The following is a 14,899-nucleotide window of genomic DNA, read 5'->3' on the forward strand; positions in this document are numbered from 1 at the left end:
CCAGAGTGCACTGTCCCTCAGGGATTGTCTTGACCAGCCACTGAACGTGTCTCAGAGGCATGCTCACAGCCACCACACAGTGTTCCCGCCCCTGGGTTCTTGGTATTTGCCACCACTCTACAGGAAGAAAGAAGCTTGGAGATGTAGCTCGGCTGATAGAGTGCTTACCTAGCATGCAGGAACCCCTGGCTTTGGTCCTCTGCATCACATAAATGGCTCAGTGGTACATACCTGTAAGTTCAGCACTGGAGAGGTGGAGGAAAGGGGGTTCAGGAGTTCAAGATCAGCCTCAGCTATATTGTGAGTTTGGGACCAGCCTGGACTATCTGAGATCTTGTCTTCAAAATTAAACCAAACCAAACAAGTAAAAAAAAAAAAAAAAAAAAATCTAACCAACAGACTGAAAACAGAAAAGAAAGGAGACCAAACAGAAATGGAAAAGAAAGATGCTTGATCTGAGTGGAGAGGTCCTTGGGAGAGCCAAGTGGGTGGGTGATGCCTCGAGTCTGGAGCCGTCAGCCGCTGCAGGAGCTGTCCTGGGTTGGCCTCCTCGCAGAAATGTTGCCAAGTTGACCTCCGATTCTGCGGCTGGCCTCCCGTTTCCCCCCAGTTCAGTAACAGCAATAGCCAAGGGCTCTGTAGAGCCGACAAGCTCATCCCTCAGGACCCCAGAGAGAACCTGCTGCGGATCATGGAGGTCCATGTGTACTCAAGCTGTTCTTGTGGTTAGGATTTTCCTTAGGTTTAGGCTGTGGCCGTGAGTGGGAAGCCGAAGATGGGGATGTCTCACTCTGAGTGCAGAGGTGGAGAGGGAGAGACTGACGCGATGTCCCCTTCTTGGTCAGCCAGGGTCTGTGTGGCCATCCTGGAGATCTCCGTGCCTTAGCTCACCAGGTGTGGCCTTCAGGATTAGGTGATGTGGTGAATGCAGGTGAGTTGTGTGCCGTGGCACTAAAGCACAGGTGTGTTCTTCAAAGAGGCGATTGTCTTCCTTCTGATGTCTCTTTAGGGTCAGACAGATGTTTTTTGTTGGCTCAGTGACCTACACTAACATGGTTTCTGTCATGTTACGGGTCTGCCTTAGGTGAAGGGATGGTGTACTGGCCCTGCTGTGTTGGCAGAGGCTGCCTGGAGCACTGTGTTGTGAGAGACTGTAAGGCATCGTGGGGCTACAGCAGCAATAGATGCTGAATGGATTAGTGATGTCTGGCATGGGTATGGCTGGATGTACCGCTTGGCTATGGTTGCATAAAAAGTTAGCCCCAAACACAGTGACTTAAAACAATAAACATTTTTTCTTAAAGTTTCTGTGTGTTGGCTGGGCAGTGGTGGTGAACGCCTTTAATCCCAGCAGGTGAATCTCTGAGTTCAAGGCCAGCCTGGTCTACAAAGTGAGTTCCAGGACAGGCTCCAAAAGCTACACAGAAAACCCTGTCTCAACAAACAAACAAACAAACAAACAAACAAACAAACAAGCAAACAAGTTTCTGTATGTCTGTGTGTCAGAAGTTCAGGAGTAGCTTACTGGATGGTTCTGGGTCAAGGTTATTAAGGTTCTCCACAGAGACAGAACCGATCAGGTAGATTTCCATAGAAGTAAACATTCAAGGGAAGATTCGTTATGGGGATTGCTCATGCAATCATGGAGGATGAGAACTCCTGGGGCAGGCTGTCTGGAAGATGGAGACCCTGGCTAGGATTCTGACTTCAGCTGAAGTCAGAAAGCTGGAGAGCCACTGGCTGCTTTCCATCTGTGGCCAAAGGCCTGGTAACCCAGTAGTGGGGCTTGGGGGAGGCTTTTGGAGGAAGTACAGGGGTCCAGTGATCCTATGTATGGACCCGGAGGAGACATGGTCCCAACTCCAGAAGGGAGAAGGAACATCCCTTACTGTTCCCTCAGCCAAATGGGTGGTACCAACTCAGAGTTGAGATCTTCTTATTCTCCTGACCCCCAGGTCTCTCTCCTCTGGAAACACCCTTCCAGACACAGCCAGAGGAACACTTTGCTGGATTCCTCTGTGGGACTTAATCCAGTCAAACTGGCATTTAACACTAATACTCATGATCAGGGTTTCTCACGAGGCTGCCATCATCTGAGGTTCTGTCTGGGGCTGGACGGTCTGGGTCTAGGGGCTCCCTGTGTGCAGAGAGCTTGGCTCTTTACCATAGGAATGACTTGTAGTAGGACAGCTATTCCCTCTCCCAATCCAAAAAAAAAAAAAAAAAAAAAAAAAAAAAAATCCAAGAGAGGGACAGGGAGGGAGATAGATCGATTGACTGGGGTGCTTCTGTAACTTAGGAGTGGGTCCTGAATTCCAGCTCACACTTAAGGGAAGTGGAATAGACTCCTCAAGGGGAGGAACATTGAAAAGCTCAGAACATATTTTAAAGCCACCACAGGGGGAATGAGAATGTCCCTGCTGCCACTCATTTGCTATCACTGTCAAATGTGACCTTAGAAGGCCAAGGCATGGCCTTGAAGGTGGAGAGGTGGGGGGAGCTGCAAACCAGGATGTGTCCTTGAGGGAGGGGCAGGAATTGCACCAACTGAATCAACTGTGATGGGTTGGTGTACCTGGGGCAGGTCCCTGGTCAGTGGGGCTTAGAAAAGCAGAGGTGGGGGATGGGTTCAAGATGGAGGTGATGGAAGGCGGCATTGTTTTGTTCAAGGCGGTTTTGCTGAGTCCCGGCTGGCTGGAGCTATCCTGATTGCCTTAGGTTGGGGTTCATTCTAGCTACTCCATTAGCATAGGCTGAGACTTTGCCCAGCAGACTTGGATGGATGGCAGCTGGAGCCCAGCCAGGTCTGGGGTGGGCCAGCTCCACAGGAGAGAACCAGATGTTCTTGGCGGCTGATGCCATGGTAACCTGCTTCCCCCTCCCACCAACGACCCAGATGCACTGGTCTGTGTTAGGTGCCCAGGGCATCTTCACAGCTCTTAGAGAGCTATCTAGCCTTGGCATTTAGGCCTGCTTAAGACAGGCTCCTATCTTCACCTGGAGCCAGGCTGTCCGGGGCCTTGGGAGATGCATTATGCCTACGATGATGCCATTTCTGAAGCTAAAATTGATCCGACGTGAATGAGTATGGGGGCCGTGGGATGGGATATTTGATGTTGGGCCTTATTAGAAAGTCCATCTCCACTCTGCCCTAACCTGTGACCTTGAGCCAGTAGCCATGAAGGGCCTCAGGCTGGCCAGGCCTTCAGACAGTGGTGTGGCTGGCTAAGATACTGAGTTGAAGCAGAACTCCCTAGCTTCTCCAGGGCACCCCTCTCTTGTCATCTTATTTTGGGCCAAATGAGGCTCCTGGCCAGTACTTAGCCACCCCACGTGGTGTTCTGGAAAAGAGGCCTACTAGTCCTGCTTTCTGGGAACCGGCAGGCCTGACGTATGCCTGTACAGGCACAATTTCCCTTGGTCCTCAGACCCTGAGACCCCTTCTCCCCAAGTCAGACAACTGAGGACTGAATGGCCAGAGACCCGGGGGAGGATGCTAATCTCCTTGCCTGGTTAATGTTTTTCTTTATAAAAGACCATCCCCCTTGACATTCATGTTCTATTTCTCTCTGCACAGAACCAGAGGGAGCAATTTTTTTCCCTGATAATTTTTTTCCTTTTCGACTTGACCATATCAATATAGTTGAATCTCAGACCGATGGTAATTAAAAGGCACACAACTAGTCATTTTAAAAATCTAGCTGTTTTACTTAATTGATTTTACCTCCAGACCCAGAGACAGAGAGAGAGAGAGAGAGAGAGAGAGAGAGAGAGAGAGAGAAGCAAGACTTAGAAGGGAGACAAGTTTCCGTGAGGGACTGGAGGCAGCCGAGGGCCCTGCTTGAATCTAATTGCTGAAAATGCTGCATTTGTTTCTGCTAATGGTTTTCTGCCGAGAGGGCTCGGGAATGAGGCAGGTCCTTGGCGATTGGAGGGGAGGGGCGGCATTTGTTTCATCTGCACGGGGGGTATAATTCTGCTTTCGGGACAGGGTCTATTTTTCCTTACTATCTATCAGCATAAAGTACTTTCACTGAACACTTTGAATTAAGGTTCCATTTAGAGATACTTTATTCATATTTAATTACAGGCTGCAGCACCAATCTTTAATTACCTTTTTTTTATAAGCCAGCTAGGAGCATCCACTAGCGATCAATTATTGTGTATGTGTATGTGTGTTATGTGTTTGCGTGAGCACGGGAGGGTGGAGGAGTGACTTCGAGTTAGAGAAGGAGATGGCCGCAGGGACGCTGGGGCTTGCGGTGGGACAGGGGTTCCGCCTGACAGATGCCCCTTACCCTTTCTATGACTCCTTTGCTTCTGCTGGGGAAACTGAGAGTTTGTTTAACCCCTTCCTGCGAGGGTTGCTTCAGATGCTGAGTTGGCAGCTGGGGTTAGGTGGTATCTTGGGGTACCTTGGTATCTGCCCCTGATAGGGGCAGGAGGTTGTGGGGGCGGGCCCTTCCTGTCCCTGGGTGAAAATGGGCACGCCTGGCTCCCTGTCAGCCTGGAGATTGGGATCTGCTCGCCTCAGCCCTTTCCTTCCTCCACTTCCCCGTGGGGAGCGCTTGGCAGCTGTTCCTGTCACCCAGCCCCGGAGACGCCATGTCACTCCGGTTGCCGTGACTCTGCAGTGTCCCCACAATGACACAGGTTGGAAACTGGTTGTCCTCCTCGGAGAAGGAGGTGACGTTCCCTGGGCCAGGCAAAGGCCAGGGTTAGGGAATGAGGCCGCAGGGAGATTGGGCAAGGTCCACAGCTCCGCCTTGAGAAGTGGTCTCCTTGGTGGCTCTCCAGGCATTAGTAGTCTGCACAGGGATCTGGGTGGAGCTCATTATACAGTAGCAGAAGCTCTGCTTCCTACTGTTCCTGAGTCCTTGTTCCTATAAGGGGGCAGGGAGGGGCTGGAACCCACAATTTCCATGTCTAAGGGGCCCTGGGCCTATGTCTCCCTCAGTCACCTCATTTGGTACCTGAGAACATGTGATGTTAGAGTCCCTTCCGTTGTCTCTGTCACAAAACTTGGCTCCAACTGACTTAGGCAAGCAAGCAAGCGAGCAGAAAGGGAATTATAGGTTAGGTATATGAGGGATGGCTAGATCCAGGAACTAAAACTAACCAGGATTTATTCCCCCTTGCCTAGGCTTCCTTTGTTTCTATTCTGTGATCCTTGGCATGCCCAGAGCTGTATTTTTCTTCTCAGGTTCAATAGAAAGTATGTATTCTCCCACTGTTTAAACAGACACAGGAAAATTGAGTCTGATTGGACTAGTTGGGCCACACGTCCATTTCTGAGCCAATCAGGGTGGCTGGGGCTGCTGAGGGTTCTGACAGGCCAGGCTGAGGTCTCACCTGGAGTAACAGGTGGGCTCTGCCCAGGTAAAGTTCAGACCTGGTTTATACTTTGCCCATTTTGGATGGCAGTCCCTTGGAGTGTTTGTGTTAGTAGCACTGTGGGATTGGGAAGGCCAAGCAGTTTGAAGGGGAAAACTAGGCTGATTCTGTTCTCCAGTGGAGACACCGGATTTAGCCACTCAGCAGATACTTGTTTGACTCTGACTAGTTCCATCCCTGTACAAATTGCAGGGGTACAGCTGTGGCCAGAGCAGCAACCCCCCAGCTCACTCGGCACATGGGGAAGGTGGTTGTGATGTTCTCCCGTACTAGGACCAAGTCCATGATGAAAGCTCTTGTGCTGAGAGACCCAGAATAAGCAAGTAGCTAACACAAGAGACTCTTGCCCTTGGGAAGCCTAGAACTCACAGAGGAAGGAAAGGCAAGTGTTGTTGGGGGGCGCGGGACAAGGAGATTAGACACCAGGATGGGGAGAAACCATCCGCTGGAGAGCTGGCTCTCATGACCAACATCTGAGACCCTTCCTGATGCCTGCAGGGGTCTTGTCCTCTGCAGAATGTGGGTAAATGCAATGAAACTTAGCGGAAGGTACAGGAACGGTGGCAGGGAGGTGGAAACCATTTATGATGTGAGATTAACAGGTGAATCCTGGCAAACAGAATTGGGATGATTGCTGTGGGGCGTTTGGCACGTCAGGTTTGGGGAGAGAAAGGGGCAGTGCTAAGGGGCAGGACAAGGGGGCTGGAAATGGGGATAAAAGCAGGAAAGGGGTAGGAAAGAGAACTGAATTCACCTTGAATAGGAGCTCATGGGGAGTGGGGAAGCAGAGGCATGCGATTAATTACAGTAAATATATTGGTGTGTATTTGTCTGCCAAACTGGCCAGGCTTTCTGGAACCCTGAGGCTTGGGGGGAGCTTAAAGAAATGGAGAGGATTTGAACCACAGGCTTTGCCAATCTTTAGAAAAGTTTCTGGCGGGTTAGGAGATCTCTTTCCATCTAGTAGGATATTTCTATCTGGACCGTGTAGCGTAACTAGTCAGGAAGACCCAGTGTGGCAGTTCTAAAGGAGAAGGAAGGGAGGAAGAAGGCAGGAGATGCAAGAGTAGGGGTACACTGTCTACTGCAGAGGGAAACTGAGGCACGCAAGAGGCAAGGGAACTCCCAGAAACTCACTTTAGGCCTCTGGAAGCCCTGGGACCCTGCTAGGACGTGGCCAGGCCAGCAGTGGCTCAGAAACCCATGTCGAGGCTGCTGCTCAGGTAGAGGTAATTGATGGCTCTGATTAGAAGCCTCCAGCTTAAAGGTCCCTGAGCTCTCTAGGTTGGTGGGACTGGAATACCTTCCATCTGGCCTGTCGTGCTGCTCCGGCCCCAGTTCTGTTAACTTTTTATGATCTGTGTGTGAGGGTTCAGCAGACGGAGTGGTGCATCGTTAAATGGGCAGACGATACACAGTCTTTCTTCGGCCTTTGATGGGGGTTACAGGGCTCCTGTGCAAACATGCCCTCCACGTGTGTCTCCTGTCCTGTCCCATCCATGTGTCTGGTGTGAATCCTGACCAGAGCAAAAGGGCCAGATGGGACCCACACAACTGATAAGGCGGTAAATCTGTGGTGGGACACTGAACAGCTCCAGCTCACCGTCTCTCTGGCTCAGCCTCTCACCGAATTAGGCCACCTCCTCTTAGTGACTCCGTTCTCTTTCCACTCCTGACAGATCCCTGATTTGTTCCTGAGTTTCGATGACACCCCTCTGGGGGCAGCCTCCCTGGCCCAGGTCCATAAGGCAGTGCTGCATGACGGTCGGACAGTGGCTGTGAAGGTCCAGCACCCGAAGGTTCAGTCTCAAAGCTCCAAGGACATTCTCCTGATGGAGGTGGGTGCTCCCCACGCCTTTCTCTTTCCTGTTCCTCAGTCTTGTTTTTCCTCAGGAGTCAGACAGCCTCCCAGATACTTACTCAGGCTGGTGGGTGGACTGTGGCCCTCCGAGGAGCGGAGTGGGAGAGCAGAGCTGAGGCACGACCAAGGCTGTGTCATAAGAACTTGGAATCACACCCTGGTAAGGCTGGTCAGTTCTTGATCTGTCCTGGAAATGCTCAGATGGGGCTGAGCTCATTCAGGTCCTGATGGGGACCTGAGTCACAGGGAGACCTCCAGGGAGACGCAGTAGAAATGAAAGGAACCAAAGGTAATCTCCTCAGGAGTAGACAAAGTTGCATCATAATGTATTAGATTGTAGCATAGGAAAATGTGTGATAAGCCAAGGCACAGAAAAATGGTGTGCAGGTTGCATAGAAATATTTATGCAGATGACTCATTTGCTTATATGACATTTGTTTTGAATTAACAAACTTACATTCTTGCAAATGGTCCTAGGGAAATTCCAAGAGGGCCTGTGTGCTCCTGGAATCTTCTACATATGTATCCACCAAGGGGGAAGAAGCCAATACTCCTACATGGAGGTCAACAGTCTGTTGATCCCACATGTCCCTCTCCTTCCTAGTCTCTCTTCCTCCTTAGTCTAGACTCAACTGAGGTCTCATCTCACTGTGTATTATATGGTGCTGAGGGCATGTGAGTAAGTGAGCTCTGTCCCCACCCTCCCATGGAGCGCAGGAGACAGGTATGTAAACAAGTCAAGTTGGAACCTGAGCTCTGAGCCTCAGGAAGGAACTGTGCCCGCCCCCACAGCCTCCTGCCCCTGGTGTTGACAAGGGTGTTTCCCTGCAGGGTTAGTGTTCTTGTGGACTTGGAGGACTCTTGAGACTGCTGGCCAGCACATGGATAGCCCAGCATGTGGGAACCCTCCCCCCCCCCCCCCCCCCCCCAGGCAGCAGGAGCAGAGGGAGCTTGGAGAATTCCTGCTAGTTCAGATGGTGGGAGGGATTGGGAGTGAGGCTGGGAAGGTAGGCGGGACGGAAAGGACCCTTATCCCAGGCTCAGGTGTGGAACAGTAGCCATAGTCAACAATGACATACTTGGGGGGGGGGGGGACTGACAACCTATGGTTTGCTCAGTATTCAGTGGGGGAACCATGTAAGAATTCTAATCAGGGGACTGTCATGATCAGCTGTGCCCTGGAAATAAAAGTGTGTTGGCAGTCAGGAGAATGCACAAAGTCTGTACAGCCAGGAGACTAACGGAAGGGCTGCTGTGTTGGTGTGAGAGAAATAAAGTATGATGCAAGACGGAATCATGGGGGTAGAGGAGGAGTCAGCTGGACTTTGTGGCCAGCTCTTCATGGGGAGGGGCCAAGGAGGAGGTAGAAGTGAGTGTATCTTAGGTTTCTGGTATAAGTGACTACCATGAGGTATCTTTGCCTATGTATATCAGCTAGAGTCTAGTTGGGGAAAAAGAAATCCCTCTAGGTTAGAAAAGCAATCATTATATGAGGTTCCAGAGGCATATTGGAATGGGAGTATTGTTGAGGCATTTTGGAAAATAGTTTCCCAGAATTACTTAGCTTTGCCAAGTGGATGGCTAAACCAGGAAGGCACTAAGAAGGGTATTTGGGGTTGGGGGATCCTAGAATTGTTAGGAAGAGCAGTTACAACAGTGTGAGGGGTGAAGGAGAATTGATACCCGAGGAAGTGGGGTACAGTATAAAATTCTCTGGTCCAGTGTTCAAACATGGGAGGCTGGGGAGAGTTAGTTCCAAGTGTAGAGTTCAGTGCTCCTGAGACATGAGTAGGCCTTAGCTGATGCGGAAGGGATACTGGAGACTCAGCAGAGAGACATAATTGAGAAGGCAGGTCCAGGAGGACATTCAAGAGATTGGGTACCAAGAACACAAAAAGACATTGGCCTTTGACGGGTCTTTGCTTGGAATGTAGAAGGCAGTAAGGCTGAGCATAGATGAGTGTGTGGGGCCCTGGCGAGGGGAGGGAAGGTGGGCAGCAGAGTGTGTACCAGCCCGGTAGCCTCTATTTTTTTCTCTGCTGTAGGAGGCCAGACCATCTGCCAAGAATGAGGGGGTAGGAGGTGGCACTGGAGGCTTGAGGGGGTGAAGGTTTGGAATAGCTGCTGCGTGTCTTTCAGAGGGAGCGGATGAGGGACCTGGACTACTGAGTGGCCTTGGTTCTATGCTGCAGACCTACCTAAGGTTTTAGAGACTCTCTTGGTAGCTTAAGACATGGTCATAAGTGGGAGAGAACAGGAGCCAGGGAGGATCCATGGGTTTCTGATGGCTCTAGAGTCAGGCAAGAGCCTACCTTTGCCCAGCCTAGGTGTCATAGCTCCAGGGGCCAGGAGGAGAACTGTCACTTTGCTCTGTTCAGATCCTCACTGGCTCCTTAAGGAACAGTGGCTGTAAAGTCAGTGGCCATAAGAACAGAGGTAAAGTTTTGACATCTTCCTTCCTGAGGTAAGCATCGGATGCTTTTGTTGGGACATAGGCCTGGTGGATCCTCTGCCGAGCACACAATGTCCTCTTGGCAGAGACTCGGAGGGTTAGAGTTGGGAGTCCAGGAGGGCCCGATGCTACAGAACCAGGACCAGGCTGGGTCCTTGGTGGAAGGTCCTGTCATGGTTACCTTTCTCCACCGGGAAACCAAGATGATTCCAATTAGAAAGCTTTTGTTGTTTGACATTTGAAATTAGTTTTTTCTTTCTTTCTTTCTTTCTTTTTTTTTTTTTTTGAGACAGGGTTTCTCTGTGTAGTTTTGTGCCTTTCCTGGAACTCCCTCTGTAGTCCAGGCTGGCCTCGAACTCACAGAGATCCGCCTGCCTCTGCCTCCTGAGTGCTGGGATTAAAGGCGTGCGCCACCACCGCCCGGCTTAAATTAGATTTTTTTCTCCCCAGTCCAGATCTAAATGATATCTTTATTTTAGGGGTGACAACTCTAGGAAGATACCCAAGCCTTCATGGCAGGAGGAGAATGGCTTATTTCTAGGGAACACTGAGACCATCCTAGGTACCAGAAGCTTGTGGGCAAGTGTAGGTGGTTGGCTTTTTGGCATGGACTACTGGGCTTCCTTCCATGCCAGTTCCAGGTATTGGGTGCCCTCAGGCTTGCCTCTTACTATTGGAAGGGCAATTTGATTGAAGTAATTCTTACTAAACAGAGAGGGACTGATCCGTTTAGCCTCCGGATATTCGCATCTTTAGGAAGGCAAGCTTATAAATCTGAGCATACGTCTCATTTAAAGATGGAGGGCATGCTGGCTTCCTGGATTAAGACTTTTGAGAGTGAAGAGGTGAAGACTATGGGCTGTCCCAGCTAGGATGCTTTTGGCTGCCGCAATCAGAGTGTCCACAGAGAAACGAGGAGATGGAATACCCATAGTCTCTCGGGTGTGGAAGCACCTGTACCAGGTGTCCCAGGGTTGACTAACCCGACACCTCACTGTGGTTTGTAAGGACCAAGGTTCTCCCCATCTTTAGTCGGCCATTAGCTTCCTCAGCTTCCTGGCTTGGCCTTAACAGTGCTCCTCACGTGTCCCCAAACAGCTGCACAGCTCTGGTGTCATCCAGATGCCAAAGGAGGCTGCTGTCTCCCTTATATTCTTTCCAAAATAAGAGTTCCCTGGGAGTCTCTTCATTGTTGCTTGAAGTAATATACCATGACCGTTCTGGCACTAACTGTCCTGGCGAGAGGGATGCATCACCTTGAACAACAGCACAGGCCCGTCCAGCTTCACCTTCTCAGTGAAGCCCGTCTTCCCCGATGGACAGGAGGATGTGCTAGTGTCATCCCCGCCAGAAAGGTGGGTGGGGGAGGGTGGCTCCCGGGTCGGTCCCCAGGAGGAGGTGCCACCCTAGGATTCGGGGCTTCTGCAAACCAGACCATACCCTTGGGGATGGGGACCGCCTCTGGGACGGAGTGTCTCGAGACGCCGGAGAAAGGGAAGTCACTCAGAGCAGAGCGCCTGACGAGTCTGGTGACATGGGGGTGACTTTGTGGGGGAGAGAGAGGCGCAGCCAGGGACGCTTTTCAGCTGCGTCACTGTCACCCGATACTGTCCCTCCGAGCAGTTGGGGTAACTCCGCTTCTAGATGCACAGCCAGTGACGCTTATTGATTTGTGTGGCTGCTCAGAGCCAGACTAATTGGGCCCCGAGATCGGAACAGTGATTCAGCAGGAAGGACTGAGGGGACGGGCACCGTCTTTCCACCTGCCAGCCAGCACTGCGGTTCTGTCCTGCCCAAGGTGGTGGTAGTTCAGCCGGTCATATGTACTGCCATGGTCACCGCTGGAGCAGAGTGGGACTTTGGGGGGTGGGGGGTGGGCTCTGAGATGATGGTGGTGAGTTCTTCATCCCCAGTTCTCACAGCACCACATCATTGTGTCACACCACTCCACCCCCGCCCCCCCCCCACCCCCCGTGTCTCTGTAGAGCTTCGGGAGCTGATGGAGAACAGCCCTTGCTCTATCACCCCCTAAGGATCTATGTCACGGCCAATGCCTGCCTGTGCCACGGTCCCCAAGTGGTCTGATGCGTTGAGGCAGCGCTTTCCAGCCTGAGTACCAATGTCCGATCTATCGCTTGATGTCCCTTGGCCTCTCTCAAGGGTCTTTTAAAGAAGTGGCTGGCGACAGTCCTGTTCGTAACTTTTTAAGCAGCATTCACAGTGCCTGTCATCTTGTTTCTTTTCTAACTCTGCTGATTGAACAGTGGGTGGCCAGGTAATTCCTGTATCGGCACAGACTCCAACAGCGATTTTAGTGAAAAGAAACAGATAAATATGCAGGGATGGAAGCCATCCTATGGGAAATCGTGTTCACTCTCGACTTCTGTGTTCTAAAAGGCACGAGCTTTAATAACTTACCTGAAAAAAAAAAAAAAAACAAAAAAAACCCACAAAAACAAGACGATCAACCCAGCCAGTGTCAGGTGTTTACATAACCCTGAGCTGACGGTCTATCCTCATCAGCACCCATCCTTACCAGCTCAGATCAGCGTGGGCCTTGCTCTGTGCACTGATTTCCATGGAGCGGCGTTTATCTTACAGCATTTGATAGCAGTAACCCCCGCTGCACTTGGCTGAATGCACAGCTCTTTCCTGCGCCCTACCCAAGCTTCCTATTTGTGTTAGCTCACACTGTCTTGTATGAGGCAGGACTCTAGAAAGGATGGAGCAAAACCTGGGTCCAGATTCTGGCTGGGCAGTTAGAAACTGTTTCAGGGGTGCCCACGGCTCCCAGAAGCACTTTGTAAAGTGGGCAGGAGGATTAAATGAGAGTGTGTCTGCGAAGTTCCTTGTAGCATATAGCTGGCACATTGTGGGTACTAAGTGATGAATGTTTTCTTTTTCTTGGGTGGGGACAATTATAAATAAATGTCACTATAGCCGGGCATGGTGGTGCACGACTTTGATTCTAGCACTTGGGAGGCAGAGGTAGGAGCATTTCTGTGAGTTTGAGGCTAACCTGGTCTACATAGCGAGCTATAGTACATCCAGGACTAGATAGAGAGACTCTGCTTTAAAAAAATAAATAAAAGAATAAATATATAGATAGATAAATAAATAAATAAAAACTGTCACTTGTTTTCAAACTTCTACAATTTTCTACTTTTCTATTTTATTTTTGTATGTCTCACAATTGTTTTTTGTCTACTGTGAGGCAATTACTATACAGGAAAATAATTTTGGTACCTATATTTTTCTTTTCTGTTTTTGATATAGCGTCTCAATTTGTAGCCCAGGCTGTTGGTGAACTCAGAGCAATCCTGCCTCAGCCTCCCTCATGCTGGCATGACCAGGCCTGGCCCACGGCGTCTTGCTCTATTTTGATGACTTCACCTTGAAGGAGGCATTCGTTACTCACTGTTCCTTGATTGATAAGGCTCCAGATCTGGAAGCGAATTCTTCGCTATTCTATGGTTCTCGGGAGCTCAGAGGTGTTTTCCCACCCAAATCTCCAAAAGAAAACCCAGCCCATTCCGAACATCACGCAAACTGTGCATGTAACTGTCTGGAGGATAAGCGGAATACTTTGAAATATTCATGTGTTCATTTGCTTATTCATTTCTTCATTCACGTGAATGTCCAATCCGCATCTGCAAGTGTTGAGTACATGCTGGCTGCTGGTAAAAACGCTGGCTTCCTGGAGAACTTTATGGAGAAAGAGCATTTTGGGAAAGAAATGTAAAAAGGCAAACAGACGACAACACCTGCTTTATTTTAGTCATTTGCATGTTGTCCGAAAGAAACCAAAATGAATCTACTTAGGTCGGGCTCTTGGATGGATGCACACTGAACCCAGAAGGTGAAGTAGGGCTTTCTTTACTCTCGTAGGCCAGGAAAAGTGAGAGACGCGGCAACCAAGCCCCTCGTACCCGTGACCCTCCCCTTCCTCTTCCTCACCTAGTGAATGGGAGAGGTTGGTGAACCCTGTGCATTGGGGCAAAACTGTGCGCTTCCTGGCAGCCGAGTTTCAAGTTGGCCGCCGCACACAGGGGGATGGTGACCTGCTGTGACTGGGAGACTGGTGACTTCTCTAACAGGTCTCTCATTTTAAAATAAATATGTGTATGGTGTGTGTGTGTGTGTGTGTATGACTATGGGTGCCTGCACGCATTGTGTAGAGGTCAGAAGACAACTCCTGGGTCGGGGTCTCTCCTTCCACTGTGGACTTTGGGGGTTGAACTCTAATCATCAGGATATGCAGTGGAGTTTACTCACTGATTCATCTCACTGGCCTGCAAACCTCTCAGTTTGAAGGACAGAGGCTCCCTTTATCCGGTTTGATTTTTCACGGTTTTCAGGTGTCTGTGGCTCAGTTACCCACAGCCAGCTACACACAAGAAGGTATTTTGAGACTGCATCTGTTTAACGTTTGTTACAGTATATTATCATAATTACTTACTTTTCTTATTCTCTTACTATGCCTCATTATGAATTATAAGCCTTTATGAATAGGAAAGAATAGTAAATAAAGGGCTGGGGACCATTGGCAGTTTAAGAGGCCCTCAGGATTCTTTTTTTTTTCCAAGACAAGGTTTCTCTGTAGTTTTGGTGCCTGTCCTGGATCTCGCTCTGTAGACCAGGCTGGCCTCGAACTCACAGAGATCCGCCTGTCTCTGTCTCCGAGTGCTGGGATTAAAGGCGCCCTCAGGATTCTTGTGTGCTCCACTGATAAGAGGGCCTGTGTAACCACTGAGGGACCCGCCACCCACAGAATGACTTGGAACCCAGTTCTTCGAGTGCTGTGAAGGTTTGGGCTTATGAACTAATGTACTAATTAGTTATTAGCAATGAATATTAATAAAATGTCTGCCTTTGTGATGAATGGCATAGAGTCCTAATGGTGACCAATAGCATAAGGAATGACTAATTATATTAATGATTAGTGATGGAAAAACCTTTAAAATACCTTTCCGTATGCTTGGATATTAAGGATTATTAAAAATTTTATGAGTAGCATGAACATACAGAAAACAGTGAGTAATGGCTGCTTGGTCAGCAGCTTCTGCCAGTGTAGACCTGGGTTGGCTACAGGTACCTCCCTGTGTATACCCAGGTTTGGCCCAGGAGGTCAAGTACTGATTGTACAAGTCAGGGAGCTCACCTCGTGACTCTCTTGCGCCTCTAGATGAGGC

Source organism: Peromyscus eremicus, chromosome 14 (assembly GCF_949786415.1).
Source record: "Peromyscus eremicus chromosome 14, PerEre_H2_v1, whole genome shotgun sequence".
Classification (NCBI taxonomy): Eukaryota; Metazoa; Chordata; class Mammalia; order Rodentia; family Cricetidae; genus Peromyscus; species Peromyscus eremicus.